The sequence below is a fragment of the Cibotium barometz genome, chromosome 17, assembly GCF_041138505.1.
Source record: "Cibotium barometz isolate CiBa-2024 chromosome 17, ASM4113850v1, whole genome shotgun sequence".
NCBI lineage: Eukaryota > Viridiplantae > Streptophyta > Polypodiopsida > Cyatheales > Cibotiaceae > Cibotium > Cibotium barometz.
In genome coordinates, this window is record NC_141062.1 from 33315395 (window position 1) to 33332686 (window position 17292).

Sequence of the window (17292 nt, forward strand, 5' to 3'; positions counted from 1 at the left end):
GGCTGTTGGATGGACAGCTATAGAGGCAGGTGATTCCGTGTCCGGAATTTCTGATAGCTTTTTGGTGCCCCCACTGAGGAGGACCAAGCTCTTGCCTACGAGGGTGTATGCCCCAGAGTAAGAGATCGAAGGAAGGTGTTTCCAGCTGTTTTTCTTTGGTTTGAAGGTGAAAGCTAGACAAGATGATGTCGTATCCGAAATTTTTCGGTGGACCCAACGAAGATGTGATAGATTTCTTTGAAAAGATGGAGGTGGCTTGCATATGTAATCATATTGAGGAGCCTGCTCAGGTACTCAGGCTATTGAGCATCTGCTTGAAAGGGGATGCAAGGACTTGGTACAGAACTTATGAGGAGTCATTGAGAGTTGCTGTTCCACGTATCGATATGACTGAGAATGGATTGAAGACCGCTTAGCAACAGGTTTAAGAAGGTAGAAGACCCCGACAAGGTTTGGCATGAGGTGCAAGCTCTGACACAGGGTGAGTTGGAATCAATTGATGATTATGTAAAAAAAAATTCTTTGTTATGGGAGACTTTATGCAGGGCTTTGGGGGAAGACCAGGTGCCCCCTGACATGATGAAGAAAAACAGGTTTGTAGCCGGGCTTAAGAGGAGTATTCGCTGGAAGGTGGAATTAAAGAAGCCCAGGTCTTATGAGGATGCGGTAGAGATTGCTAAGACAAAAGATTGGAAGCTACAACGTATGAATCAGCTGGGGATGATTCTAGTTGTAGCACAGCCGGAGATTCGTAGAGTGGAGGCTACACCTATGAATGCAGTGATTGAGAGAATGAAACCCGCTGAAGCCTAGGCTATGCAAACGGTACCTCAAGTTAGTCAAGGAGTACCTATGGTTCCTGTAGGTTCTGATGAGGGATTGCGACAAGATATGAAACAGATGGTCGATCTTATGAAGAATTTGAGCTTAAGTTTAATGGGAAGTACAGGTGGTGGACGTGGTAGAGGTAGAGGCAATAATCAAGAAGGGGGAGATGGACAAGCAAGGTATGGACGTGGTCGTGGTAGGGGCCGTCGTTTCATCCCTACATGTTGGAATTGTGGTGAACTTGGACATCTAAATACAGATTGTGATAAGCCTCAGCGAATGGGTGGTGATATGTACCCACTACCTTCACAGTTACCTGACAGGTCAAACGACTATGGTATTGATATCAGGGATCAAGTGGGTCCCAGTGGAATCACAGCAGAGGAGAAGGGGAAAGCAAAGGTTGTGAATGTTGTTTCTTTGGAGAATGTTCAGGTGAAGGAAGAAGGGGATGTGATGCCCGTTGGCAAGCACACAACGGATGAAAGAGAAGGAAAAGGAGTGGCTGGACCCAGTCGTAAGAAGGGGAAGCAACAGGAAGGACAAGATGTGAAAGCCAAAAGGAAACGGAAGCCTCGTAGAAGGTTCCAGGTGTCGGACTTTCCACTGGGAGATGGACAAACCAGCTATAGCCTGAAATCTGATATGGTGAACAGGAAGGCTAACATCACCTTGGGGCAGTTGGTGGAGATGGTGCCAAAATTGAGAAGGCAGTGGAAGGGACTTGTGAATCCAATGGAAAAGGAGTCAGAGAAGAGGTCAGTCAAAGTACTATCTTTAGAGGAGCTTCCAAATATTTGCCCTATTGTGGAGGTGTGGAGTAAACCTTGGTCAGGCATATATAGACGGAGGAGCTCAAATCTGTGTGATTACTCAATCATGTGTGGAACAGTTAGGCTTGAGGGTGTCTGGGGTTTCTGGTTTTCGAATCAGGATGGCTAACCATCAAAAGGTAAAATGTCTTGGCATGGTAAAGGAGCTGGAAGTTGAAGTCTTTAATGACAAAGCTATTGTAGATTTCCATGTAATGCCTGCGGGTCTTGGTGCATTTCCAATTATTCTTGGACGACCTTGGTTGCGAGTGGTTGGTGCAGTACAAGACTGGAGGTATGGGACTATTTCCTTGCATAATAAACGGGGTAATAAAAAATCTTTTGAGATGCATAGTAGGAGATCTTTGAACGATGTGTGGGAAAGGCCACAGGATTCGAGTGAAGAGGATACTACCACCAGTTCTTCTGAATCGGAGGCAAATTCATCGACTACTGCATCTAGCGAAGAAGAGGCAGATGTGGCTTTCTTAGTATCAGAGCAACAAGATAATGAGGATGAAGAAGTGTATGAAGTGGGTGCTGAGGGAGAAGATACTTTGGGGTCATATGAAGTGATCGAGGAATTATTGCAACCAAAGGTAGAAGTGAAGAAGAAGCAGGAGCTGATTGAAAGAATGTTGAGTCCGGATCTCTCAAATGTAGAAAAGGTTAGGTATGTTAATATGCTGTCTCATTTTTCAGAATTGTTCATCACCTCTTATAAGGCGATTCGGGGATTTAAAGGGCCAGATTTGAGGATTGAAGGTGTAAAAAGAGTTAGGCAGAAGCTTCGCAGGATGGGACGAGAGCAAATGCAGGCCTTGAGAGAGGAAGTTGATAAGTTGTTGAGTGCAGGTTTCATTACACAAGTGGACACGGCTGAGTGGGTAAGTCCTACAGTGGTGAGTCCAAAGAAGGATGGAAGGTGGCACATATGCGTGGATTTCAAGCCTTTGAATGCTGCTACAAAAAAGGATCCTTACCCCCTACCCTTTTTGGATGAGATCTTGGATACTGTAGCTGGATATGAAAGGTACAGTGTTTGTGATGGGTTTTCAGACTATTTTCAGTTAAAGATTGCAGAAGAAGATCAGCGCAAAACGACTTTCATTACACCATGGGGATGCTTCTGCTACAAAGTCCTTCCTTTTGGATTGATGAATGGGCCAGCCTACTATCAGAAAAGGGCAAATTGGGTATTATCTCCTTTTTTGGGCAAGTTTGTCAAAGATTTTATTGATGATTTTTGTATATACAGCTCCAGGCAAGAGCATTGTGATAGGCTGGCTACAGTTTTTCAGCGTTATGATGAGTGTGGTGGTCAATTAAATCCAAAAAAAGTGTTTTTTGGCTCAACCAAGGGTGAAGCTCTTGGGCCATGTTGTTTCAAAGAATGGTATTGATCCAGATCCTGATAAAGTCAAGTCTCTTCTTCTTCTTCCTACACCAAAGAATACAAAGCAATTGACTACTTTTGTGCAAAAGGTGAAGTATATGGCTCGATTTATCTCTCTGTCTTCACAGTTGTTATATCCTTTGCAGCAGGCAGCAAAGCATGATCCTTTATATTGGTCAGAGGAGTGTGAGGTAGTTTTTTAAAATGTGAAAGAGGTGTTGGGTGCTATTCCTACGATGCAGGCACCTAACTGGGAACAGGTATTTTATGTCAACCCTTCAGTAGGTGAAGATGCAATTGGAGCTATGTTGTTACAGAAGGGGAAAGAATCACATTATATGCAGCCAGTCTATTGTGCCAGCAGGGTAAAACTTGCTAAAGAAAGGTTGTTATCAGAAGTGGAGCTTGTTATGGCTAGTGTGGTGTATGCATGTAGGCGGTTCCGCCACTACTTATTGCCTCGCCCCTTTGTGTTTTTGACGAGTTACACTTTTTTGCCTTAGTTGATAAATGGCACAAATTTATCTAAAGCTATAATGAAGTGGGTGATTGAGTTGCAGGAGTTTACTTTCTCATTCTTGGTGGAAGAGAGTACCAGGGCTACCTTAGCGGATTTATTGACATTTAAGGAGAGTCCTCTTCTTATAAAGGAGGAGACCATCAAGAAGCCAGTTGAAGATGTGGTTCAGTTGGTGAATGCAGACTTATTATATTTTGATGGTTCCTACAGGAAAAGCCATGATGCAGCTTCAGGAGGTTTGGTGCTTTATGATCCATAGGGTTGCCTCGTTTTTAAGAAGGGTGTTAAGGTGGATGCACATAGCAACAATGAAGCGGAGTATTTGACTTTGGAAGTTGGATTGCAAATATGTTTGAAGCATGGTGTACACAAGATTTGCATTCGAGGAGATGCATTGCTTGTTGTAAAACAGGTGTTGGGAGTTTGGAAGTCAAAGAATGTTTCACTCAAAGAGATGTGTTTCAAAATTAAAGGTTTGTTGAAGGAATTTGAAGCTTGGAGTCTTAAGCATGTGGATCAAGGCCAGAATGAGGAGGCTCATGAAGCCGCTCAGGGAATGATTGGTGAAGTTTTTGTTCTTAAAGCTCATGCACCATTTTATTGTGGCAGAGAAAGTTTACAGAATGTTGAGGAGTTTTTGTTAACAGGGATGATACCTAGTAGTATTGAAAAATCAAGGAAATATGGTTTCATCAGGAAAGCTGCAAAGTATGTGATGGTTGGTGATGCTTTGTATATGAGGGGAATTGACTTGATAATGCGACGGGTACCTTGGAAGGAAGAAATCTACAAAATTCTTAAGGAAAACCATGAAGGAGCATGCGGTGGACATTTTGCCTTGAAGATTAAAGACATTTGAGGTATATTGCGATGCGTGCGGTGATAGCATAGGTGCAGTTCTTTCCCAAGAAGGACACTCTATTGCTTATGAAAATCGTCGTTTGCAACCGCAAGAAAAGACTCTTGGCATTTATGAACCTCTTGTTCCCAGAGAGGTTCTTGCTAAAGGATAGACTTCTCCCGAAATAAGTGAGCATGGTAGGAGAGAAAGTGAAAGGGAGCCCCTCGAAGACGATGATGGGATAAAAATAGATAAAAAACTTGAACAAGTATAACTAGCCATTGGCACCTCACTCCTCACCATCTTTCACCAAACATCATTCTTTCATTTAATTCTAAAAAAATCAGCCCAGAAAAAAGAAGAACACATGGAACCATCCAGATAAACAGTTAACTTCCACATACACTCAAGGACATTACTCTTTAAGATTATAGCAAAACCCTTGCGCTTGATTGCGAACAACAGAACACCCTTGTGGAGAAAAAAAACGATGGCGTGAGCGTCCCCTTTCGCAGATGCTCGACGGAACTTCCTCCTAGTCTCCTCTTCTTTCACATTAACGGCTTCCTTTGCCACAGGCCAGCATCACGAGCTCCTTCATGACAGTGAATCGAGAAGCGAACAGTCTTTTTCCTCTCCAGCTCCACTCTCTTACGATGTGAGTACCAGCAATTTTTTAGACACGAGCAGGCTTCTTCAAAGTTAGCAGGCTTCATGCATGCCTACCACGAAGAAGATTGTAATTTTCTTGGAATAGCATGTATTCAGTTGTGGTTGCCACCTCTTACCCACGTCGATCAGCATTGAGCCCACATCTTTTGCTTTCCTTTTCTGATTTCTGCTTCGTAGCCATTTGAAGGAAGATTTCCAGCCACCTCATTAAAAAAAATCACCCCAAGACATAATTAAATCCACACCTTTTGACCCCCTAAACTCACATTCTCCCCATAGCCATACACCATGCATGCAACCCCATTGGTTTTCAAGAAAAAAACCCATGATGAGCCTAAAAAAACATATTCTCCTCATATGTACATAACACCCTCTCACTAGCTATCCTTTCATAATTCCACACACCTTATTTACAAGCATAAACCCAAAGAAAACTATACATTTTTTGTCCTATCATTTTGCCCATCCCCCAAGCTGCAGACATTAATGTCTAGCAGTCAACAATCAAACATAGTCGTCATTTCGGTGGAGATATCCTCATCCATGAGGTCTTTCATCTGCTTGGTCTTCATGATAGCAGGTCCACCGGAACTCACCTGCATAATTCTTACAACATACTTTTTTAATCTCAAACCATTCACTCTATTCTTATGAAGACTTCCATCCAAATCCGCCAGCTGGTATGATCCATTAGCAAACTTTTGGACCACAAGGTATGGCCCTTCCCATTTAGTCACGAACCGAGTTTTAAATGTGAAATCCATGGAGCCTACTGTCATATCTCATCACCAAGTCTCCCTTATTGATCTCTTTGTCTTTGAATTTCTGATTAGCTTTCCATTGATTCTTTTCTTGAACCTGTGTGTAGTGCTCCACTGCTTTCATTCTGTCTAGTTGTGCTTCTTGCATATCCAATAACCTATTGGTATAGGTTAAGTCTGGGTTCTCATCTAATTTCATCAACATTTACAAGGCAAGTATTTCTACATCCAACGGTAGAAGTGCTTCCTTTCCATAGACTAAGTGATAAGGAAAGAATTTAATGCCTTCTTTCTCTGTTATTCTGTATGCCCATAATGCCCAAGGTACAACTAGATCCCAACTCTTTTCATGAGTTCTGATCATCTTTCCCATCATACTAGTTAACTTCCCATTGAAGTATTCATTCATACCATTACATTGGGGATAATGTGGAGAAGAATATCTATGCTTGATTTTCAATTTTTCACAAAGCAGATCCATTAGCTCACTTCGAAAACCAAGCCCACGGTCAAAAACAAGTTCCAAAGGAACTCCAAAACGGCAGCAAATATCTTCATATACAAACTTACACACTGTTTTGGCATTGACTGTTTTCAACGAGATAGATAATCAACAGCAGTCAACAAATAACAACTTTTTCTTGCAGTCATTGGCATAGGACCAATTGCATCAATTCCCCATTTCTCAAAAATGTTATAAGCAATCATCACATTTCTGAGTTCCGGATGAAGAATCCTCTTACCCATTTGTTGACATTGTAGGCATGACCTACACCAATGCCGGATGTCTCTTTGAAGTGAAGGCCAAATATAACCTTCAGTTAAAATCTTCCTCATCATAATCTTGAAAGCAAAATGGCCACCACATATGCCTTCATGGTTAGCCTCCAAAATATGCATGATTTCCTCTTGCCAGGGTATCCTTCTGAGAATCAGATCTGTTCCCTTCATGTATAAGACATCATCTATCATAAAATAAGGTGCACAGGATTTCACAAATCTATCTCTTCTGTTTGGGAATATCATCAGAAACTTTCGCAGTCAACAAAAAGTTCTCAACCTTAGCCAAAAAATCTCTACCTCTAAACAGTGGTTCTTGTATCTTTACCACATTCAGACATACCTCAGTTTCACCCTGAGCTGCTTCATGAGCTGCAACATTTTGCCTCCTCTCCACATGTTGTAATGTCCATGCATCAAACTGCCTCAACATTTTCTTAATAGCCAACAACCAATGCTTGAGATGAGCATGCTTTGTCTTCCAAACACCGAGTATCTGCTTAACAATCAACAAAGCATCACCTTTAATAGCTAATCTTCTTATACCTTTCTCAAGACATACCTTTAAGCCTTCATGTAAAGCTGAATATTCAGCTTCATTGTTGCTACTAACATTGAGCAGAAAACCTTTCTTCTGAACTAGCTTCCCCCCAGCAAGACTTTTCCTGTAAGAACCATCAAAATGAAGAACAAAAGCATTGTCCAGCATCTTTTCTTCCAATGGAACTGTATGATCATCAACCTCTTTCACTAATATGGGACCTTCTTTGTATGTAAGTAAATCTGCCAGTGAAGCTCTAGTTGATTTTTCAACAAGGAAAGTAAAAGAATACTCTTAAAGTTCAGTTATCCACTTAATCATACACTTTGAAAGAGCAGTGTTATTCAGCAACTGAGGTAGCAGGGTGCAGCTAGTCAAGACAACAAATGATTGAGGAAGTAAATAAGATCTGAATCTTCTACAAGCAAAAAGTAAACTGGCCATTATTAATTCGGCTGCTGTGTACCTTCTTTCACCTTCAGTTTTGACCCTGCTAGCATAATACACAGGTCGCATATACCGAGAATTTTCTCCCTGCTGTAATAATACAGCCCCTATTGCATCCACTCCAACTGAAGGATTCACATAAAATGGCTTGGAAAAGTCAGGAGCCTTCACACTAGAAATCTGTCCTAACATTTCTTTTACTGCCTCAAACACTTCTTCACTTTCATCAGTCCATTTTAAGGGATCATGTTTTACTACTTGCTAAAGAGGATATAATGCATGTGACAACATGTGAACGAACCGTGATAAATATTTTACTTTCTGTAAGAAAGTATGCAATTGCTTTGTGGTCGAAGGAGAGGGCAGCATCATCAATGCCTTAATCTTGTCCGGATCTGGCTCTATTCCATTCTCAGACACAATGTGTCCAAGAACCTTAATTCTTCCTTGTGCTAGATGACACTTTCTTGGGTTCAGCTGTCCACCACTTTCATCCAATTTTTGAAAGACTTCATCAAGCTTCTGACTATGTATAGCACGATCACTATAGACACATATATCATCAATGAAAACTTTACAGAACTTATCCAAGAATGGGGCCAATACCTGGTCGGAGTTTTCCTGATAATGAGACGGTGCATTTTTTAGCCCAAAGGGCATTCTTTTGTAGCCAAAGCAACCCCATGGTGTAAGGAAGGTAGTCTTCACCCGATCTTCTGGAGCTATGTCAATCTGGAAGTAACCAGAATAACCATCACACAGACTATACATCTGATGGCCTGCTACCCGATCCAAGATGTCATCAATATGTGGAAGAGGATAATGATTGGCCCTTGTTGCTGCATTTAAAGGTTTATAATCCACACAGATTCTCCATTTGCCATCTTTCTTTGGCACAATAACCACTGGGCTGGCCCAATCAGAAAGACCAACAGGAAAGATGATATCAGCCTTAAGTAACTTTATTACTTCCTCTTTCAAAACTGAAATCTGTTCGGGATTCAACCTCCTCATCCTTTGAAATACTGGCTTTGCATGCTCTTTTAATTCAATTCTAAGTGGCTTCCCTTTGAATCCTCTTATTTCCTCACAAGAAGTGATGAATAAGTTGGGATATTTCCTCAGCACTCTGCAATATTCCTCTTTTTCTTCAGGAGATAGGCCAGGAGATAATGACTCTTCCATTAGAGTTAAAGATGACTCTGCATAGTTTTTTGGTTGCAGAACCTTACAATGTTTGTGTAAGAAAAGCTAAAACAACTAAACAACTAACTGAAACTGAAACAACAACTATGAGGAAAAGTAAGGTACTAGGAGCTCCTAATGGATAACATCGGGAAGGAAAACTCCAACAACAAAGGTAAGCATCATATACATCACTGTCCAAAGATGTCTCTCATCGGTCGATGGCGGATATCCTCAATGTCCTCCATGGTGAGTACTCTGATTGGACGTCTCCCATGCCGTGCTAGTATGGTCCTGATCCTCTGTTGTAGTCTCCGCCAGTGTCGAGATGGACCTCTCATCTTGGGACGCCTGGACCGCCCTAGCTCTATAGCCCGATCAATCAGTGTACCTCTGGTGCGGCTATACTCTGGGGCTAGCTGCAATGCCTGCTGGCCTGACTGCTCAATCTCTGGTTGAAAGAAGTCTGTAATCTGCCTCTGTAGGTGTCTCTCCCTCTCTGATACATTGTTCTTATAAACATCACTATCCAAAGATGTCTCTCATCGGTCGATGGCGGATATCTTCAATGTCCTCCATGGTGAGTACTCTGACTAGACGTCTCCCATGCCATGCCAGTATGGTCCTGATCCTCTGTTGTAGTGAGAAGAGAGGAAGTGCATGCCAGAATTTGATAGAGAGAGAGGGTGTTTGTACTGCTGCCATCTGGTCTAAATTTAGAGAGAGAGAGAGCACATTATAAGCATCCCAAACTCATGCCTCTCTACAACCACATGCTTGATTAAAGCTTTTACTGGCCACTTTAAACCTTAGCCTCTTTCCCTTGCCTCCCCATTGTACCCTTTCCCACAGGCCACCATCATGGAAACTTTATTAAAAGCTTTGCTTTACCTAGCTCCCATTTCCATGACTCTTTCTCGACCCCTAGTTTCCCACTTAGAAAGCCTCATAGGCTCCATTCCCACCATCCCTCCCACCTACTCCAAAACCATTTCCCATTGTTGTCATTTCTCACGGGTGCACCAGCTCCTCCCCCTCTATTTGTCAAGGCAACAATGGCGTGAGCGATGTTTAATATATGTGTGATACTATGCATGCTAGAGCAAAAAAGTTTCTTGAGCCATTGTGTGCACATTGTAGAGAGAGAGCCCTACAAGAGGGAGCTGCAAACTTGGCCATAAAATGAGTGCAATGTGCACTAGGGAGAGATAGAAACTATTGCATGTTGTGTGTGTAATAGGCCTCACCCCACATTAAAAGCTCATTCCCTTAGGATTGAAACCTATCCAAAATTCATTCTCAAGTCACGGCAAAGGTGAATACTCAAGAGCATGAGCCATGGTGAACTCTGATCAAGCATAGTACTTGGTTGTACACACAGAGCCTTAATTCATCAAGAAGCAAGGGGTGGGTGTAAATCATCACTAGCTTGTATTTTTTGTAGCAACTAAAGTGCTTATTACACATTCCAGAAAATCCCATCTACAGCCTAGGCTTTATCGAGCTCAAGAACATCCTTTTTTCAGCTTTAGGCATTCAAAGGGGAAACAAATTCAAGGCTGAGCACTCAACTCTCTGCACAAGGCCCTTCTTAGACAAAATCACAGACAACATCAAGGGTAAGCAAGAATCAAACCTCATGTGTGCATCTAAGTGCACCCAGCACTTTGATCTTCTTAGCGCTTGCAAGGCATTTGCCACAGCCAAAAGCAAGCCAACATAAGCATTTCTAGTGACTCTAGTTACTCGTACTCAAACAACGGGAGTGACTCTGAAATCACACTCAGGGAGGCAGTGAGAGAGGCAGAAGCAAATCAGCTAGGGCAGACCCAACCCCAACGGATGCGCCTGCATTGTTATGGCCACCGCAATGTGATTCAATACTTTACCAATGAAGATGGTCAGTTTTTTCGCAACTATGAGACAATGGACCTTAGAGTGGATTGAGGTTGAGTCCCTAGGTACCTGCCCAAGCATGTACAAAGACGAGTACAATGCTCTCTATACACATGACCCGGAGTGCAAAATGGAGGATGTTGAAAAGCACAATTGGGACTCGATTCGGACGCAGAACACAATCCACCCAAGCCCACCACCTCCAAAAGTGTTATGCTATTATGGTCACATAAACAATGCTCGACGCCTTTATGTAGATGATGCAGGGTGCAAGTTCCTGAGAACGCCAAACTCAAACTCAGGAGAATCCCAAAATCAAGTTCGTGTAGTAACCTTGGGTAACCCGCTATGTGGGAAACGACCTTGTCAAGGATCATAAGCTTAAAGAGGTAACTCTCATTCACTCTGTTGATCAAACACTTTTGCTGCTCATGTAACTAAGCCAATTGAACCTAATTCAACATGTGTGCTTTAGATGCTGTCATTATTTCATGCATACCATCCCCAGATGGTAGCACAAGGTGGTTTAAAACTATTTTGGGAATTACATTTGAGATGTTTTATCCGAACTTGTTGCGGGTTACAGGAGCGGTTGCGGGAAAAGAGCATTTACGGGAATTGATGCGGAAACCCACTAAGCTGCGGGAACCATTTTTTGAAGCCTAGGGCTTACCCATTTTACATATCTTGTAATTTCCATGGTTTTTAAGTAGTATGGGGCCAAGTGCTTCCAACTTGTATCAAGATTTGAACCCACAACCTCAAGGCCATGTTTAAAAGCCAAAAAAACCCACTTTGTAAAAAACCTTTGTTAATGAGAAGATAAGAGAGCACGTTTGTTATAGGTAAACACCTCTTCTTGTGCATTGATTCTTGAGCTCGTGGAGCTCCACATTGTGTTGCTATTGTGTCTTTGATCATTAAGAAGTGATATTCTAATGCTTAGCTTGTGATTGATGTCCAATTTGTGCCCCGATTAAAGACTCTTTGTTCTCTTGATTAGTAAGCTTAATCTAGGGATTTAAGGCTGTGGGCACTGCGGGAGCGCGTAGGAGCTGCGGGAGCGATGCGGGAGCGCACACGGTGAAGGAGGAGCTTGAGCAAACACAGAAGATAGGGTTAGAAGTGTTAGTCTATTCACAAGAGAAATCAAAGATATACAAGCTATGGGCGCCGGGCCACTATCCCGGCCATATGGGCTTTATACCCCAACAACCTCCCACTTAAAGTCCAATATGGCACTTTAAGCAAATGGGGTATCTATGTACAACACTAGAATACAAAAATGAGTAGAAAACCAGACTACCCAACGCCCAATAGCTCACGACAATGTGCAAAGCTTTGCCCTAGAAGTCCCTTGGTGAGTAGATCAGCAGGATTCTCTGTGGTATGAACCTTGACGAGCTGTATTTGCTTGTCCTCGATCACCTCTTTGATGAAGTGATACTTCACATCCACATGCTTTGTCTTTGCATGAAACACTGGATTCTTGGCTAATTGTATAGCACTCTGGCTATCACAATGCAAAGCTGGCATCTCTTCGTTGATTCCCAAGTCTGCTACCAATCTACCAAGCCAAATAGCTTCTTTGCAAGCCTCTGACGCTGCAACATACTCAGCTTCTGTTGTAGACTGCGTAACACAATCTTGCAATCGAGATCGCCATGACACTGCGTCTCCAGTCAATGTAAAGATGTAGCCTGACGTGGACCTTCTCTTGTCCAAATCTCCTGCATAATCTGAATCAGTGTACCCTTTGACACTCAAATCCTGACTCCCGTAGCATATGCACATGTGCTTTGTCGCTTTCAGATATCGCATGATACCTTTCACTGCTTCCCAATGTTGTGCTAAGAATAAAGGCCACGCATGCCACTGAAGTGAGGGGTCCGCATGACAGGGCTGGACCCATAAGTGTGCATGTGAGTGAAGCTCTAGGAAAAAAGGGGGGGGGGGGGGGGGGGGGGGGACCTAGAGAGAGCAAAATAGCCAAAACTGTGATGCTAGCCAACAGGAAGATGACCTCGCACCGAAGAAAGCCTCTCATACATGGCCCGCCTGACCAAAGACCAGGCGCTGCGTGCGCTTGTCATGGCATCCACCATGTCTAGGTAATCCTCATGAATATATACATAACAAGGGGGAAGACGAGCCTCTGTAAACATATGCCACTTTAAACACATGTACCACAATATGGCACTCTCCCAATCCTCCAGCATCACTCAAGACCGCCGAGAACTTGGCGAGAGCCCAGAAAGGATCAAGCATGTCAATGACTCTCAATGTGGCCCAAGTGACGTGAGTACTCCAGCATCTGCTCGCGCACCAAGGCTAGAGCTGACCCTTAGGTCCAGTCCTGTGCCACAGAGTCATAAAGAGGAAAAGAGAATGCAGCTGCAGAGTCAATGGCCTAGCCTCCTCTCGCAGCGAGGAGGACGTAGACCTAGATCTTCACAGCGGCAATCTCAAACTCTGAATCTCCAAAGTGCCCGTGAAGCAATAATCAAATCTCCCCCCCCCCCTCGTAAAGAAGTCAAAACTCGAAGTCCCTGTGGGAACCACCGACAAGGGGGAAGTATTGACGACCAAGGGAGGGCGGCTGGCCGATGACTCCTCGCGAGAGAAGCGGCTCGTAGATAAAGCGTTGCTCAAGGACCGCCTCACCTTTGGAGAAGGGAGGACGATGGCGGGAGGGGGAGGACGATGGCGGGAGGGAGAGGTCTGGAGGGTTGGAGAAGAACGGCTAGGGGAGGGATGGAGGGGGGGAAGGGTGGCCGAGGGGGGGGGGTGAGGAATCTGGGGAGGGCTGGGAGGAAGAGGGAGGGGGAGGAGGAGGCTCCTATTCCTCAGCTTGAGAAGACTGGGAAACAGGCGGGTCCTCCTGATGCTCATGTAGAATATCAAATCTATTCCCTGTGGGAACCCACTACTGAGCTGGAATAGTAGGCCGCGGAGCTAGAGCTTGTCGTCCCTCTGCACCTGTACGTCGCCGTCTGGGCGAAGGCTGCTAGCCCTGATCTGTAGCCTGTGCTGAAGTACCTGCTGCTGCTGAAGTCCCTGCCAAAGAATGCCCTGTCGAGGCTACCCTCCGGTGGCTACTGAGGACCCATGGTGCGAGGTCGGCGTCGTGGGCACCCTCTAGTTAGATGTCCCAATCCACCCAAAGGCTTAGTTCTACTAAGCCTCCCTTTTTTTTTTCCATAAAAAGATATCTAGGAAACCCCTAACCCGAGGCAAAATACAAAGAAAAGGGATTAAAACAGAGGTGTGTAACCAAAGAGTATCATCGAAAAAGGGGGGAAATGCAATCCTGGGCACATAGCTCTTAAGGGATTGCCTTAATAAGGCTTCATCCTACTAAGCCTCCCCTTTACCCACGTGTGACCACAAACAAGGCTCAGTTATTTTTCAAATAACCGATAATTAAGCCCCTACCTAAGATCATCGCCCTTGTCTTTTGCAATTATGACCTACACCATGTGTGAACATCCAAGACTTTGCCACTAGACCAACTTCAGGCGATGCTGATTACTTGCACATTTCATGAAAAAGCAATCAGATTGGCAGTTCAATCAGGATCCATGAACTTGCCCTATGTAATGATAAATGAAAACCCAGGGTGACTTCTTTTCTGTTTTTTTTTCCAGAAGAACATGGCTCATTATATTACCAAGAAAACGCAAATACTCAAGGTGGCATAGTAATCCTTGAGAGAGCCATCGAGGTGGAGTATCCTCCCATATGGGAGTACTTGCTCTCACATGAAAGAAGAGCTAATGTGCGCTCCATGTGTGAAGAAAGTGCTCGCGCCTCATCTCACCTGTTAAAGGATCAATAGGTAATCCCACTCTCCACGAAGAGTCCTCAACAAGAACATGCTGATAAGAGGAGTCCTGACCTCCTAGCACAAACCTGCATCTGTCCCTCCAAATGCACCAACTTGTAATACTAGCCACAATGCTAAATATCTCTGTGCAACTCTCCATCGGCTCCCCGTCAAGGCAAATAAAGGAATGCGTAGCCTCTAAAGCAAAGGAGTCTCCTAGAATGTACAGGAATGTATCCTCAGTGTCAGCCTCATATATCAAGTGATGCCCTGGCCCAAGTAACACACAACAGAAAGTGCCCCGAGTGATATATCCAATGTCCGGATCCTCTGAAAAATCCTGCTGTGATGATAACCCTCCACACCAGCTGTGCAAAATGACGAGACCATAAACAGTGACCTAAGGTCTCCATAGTATGCCCCGGGCATCTCAAACAATCTCCTGGCATCCCCATTTGAGCTCACCAGCTCCCCACCGGAAGCCCCTGATGCACAATCATCCAGAGGAAGAAAGAAATCTTCCGTGGGCGCCAGGAATCCCAAAGGCAAGTCCAGACGGTCTACAGGAAAACATCAAAAATGGCCTCTGCCGTCCAATGAAAGCTCCTAGAGTGCGAGTGTGTCCTCATGCGAAGCAAAGACCTCCTACCAATTCTCGCCGTATACTGGAACAAGGGCGTAAGCTCCTGCTGCGCATGTAACGAAGGCCAAGTCCACTCACATGGATCCCACTCAACCTAAGCCAGGGAACATCTCTAAGCTCCAGGATGAGCTTGGAATCGCTGGATCTGAACGGCACTACTTGTCCCTACGATCCACAACCCTAACTCTTTGCCAGAGGCAAGCCTCAATGTCTAAGTCACTAGGAGCCGGCACTCTCCATAGTCTCTCTAATCGAAAAGCATAAACTGCCTATCCCTGAACACCAGTCCTTGTGAACTGTCCCTGCCAAAAAGGCTGATCATTCTGTAGCTCTCTCCACTGATCTAGTCTAAAGAACCAATGATCAGGCACAGCCTCCAAAAACTCCGCTCTCCTGGCTGAGACACTCCTCAAGGGAACTCCTAATCTCTCTCTCTCTCTCTCTCTCTCTCTCTCTCACACACACACACACACACACACACACACACACACATAGTTTAAAGACCTAAGAGTTCTTTTAAACAAAAATCAAGCTCTCAGAGAAGGTTTCCTTTCTTACTAAACAACTTTCACATTGTGTTGGTCTTATTAAGCCAAATTAACCAACTGAATTTAGATTCAAGGCCTTCAAATTAAACCCCAATAGCAAGGCCTTAGAAGACCATACAAATCCTTCAATCAAACTTTTTGCACACCCTCATGCCCTAAAACACCCTTAAGACCTTCAAATAAAGGCCTTATACAAAAATCCAATTGACCAATAGCATAAACAAGGCAGCTGTCTCCCCTTGAGAGCGCGCAATTCATGAATTTGAGGTAGTGTTGTTGGTGATGAGAGTTTCGCATATACCTTGCCCGTCTATGGACTGCAACTCAAGCCAGTAGCTCTCCAAGTGCATGAACTTCTCCTTCACCTCCGCTATCATCTCCTCGCACGGCTTTATGTCCTCTATCGGAACTGTGAGGTTTGTCACGATTATGATCCTCACAATCTCCCCCATCTTCGTGTGTATGTGTGTGTGTGTGTGTGTGTGTGAGAGAGAGAGAGAGAGAGAGAGAGAGGGTAAAGCAAAGCTTTTAATAAAGTTTCCATGATGGTGGCGTGTGGGAAAGGGTACAATGGGGAGGCAAGGGAAAGAGGCTAAGGTTTAAAGTGGCCAATAAAAGCTTTAATCAAGCATGTGGTTGTAGAGAGGCATGAGTTTGGGATGCTTATAATGTGCTCTCTCTCTCTAAATTTAGACCAGATGGCAGCAGTACAAACACCCTCTCTCTCTATCAAATTCTGGCATGCACTTCCTCTCTTCTCACTCGTCTCTCTCTCTCTCTCTCTCATGTCGCACTCTCTTTTGGCTATTGGCTATTTTTAGCAGGCTGCCCCAGGCTCGACGGGCTCTCTCTCTCTTCGTTTTGAATACACAGCTAGTTTCTCTCTCTTCATTTTGAATACAGCCAATTTCTCTCTCTTCTATGCTCCAGCACTACACACCAACAAACTACACGGGGGTGTAGGCTATAGGGGCTCACTGGATCTCTCTCACTCTGCAGGCGCAGAGACCACTGTCCATAGTACACACTCCTCCACTGTCCATAGCTCGTAGCCTGCAGGCGGTCTCCCTCATGCAGCCTGGACTCCAGAGCTGCTCGTCTCACGTTTCACAACGTGCCTCAAACCAATATTAGCATATGAATTAACTCGTGATGCAATTAGATTACTTTTATTATAACAGTTACAGTATAATATGAAACAATTGCAAGCGAATTCATCTATGACAGCTCATACACATAGTCATGCATATCAATAGGAAAGATAAAAGAGACACAAATTTAGGGGCTGAAAATCATGAGGCCTTGATCCCCCCTCAAAAGGCTTTTGCATTAATCTTGCTCTCAAGTAAGAGAGAATTTACATCACCTCAGTAAGATGAGGAGTCTTGTACATCATGCGGACTATAGAGGCTAAGATCTCCATAACCCATCAATGTGGTAACTTGTTGTGGTTCTTCCAGCACTAACAGCTTCCTCTTCTCAAGGCTTCAATGATTATATAAATCAAGAGCTCGTATGGAGAAAAGGAGAAGGCCTAGATGGCTTGTATGTCATGTATAGAGCCCTCCATAGCCTAAGTGCTATAGGAGCTACCTT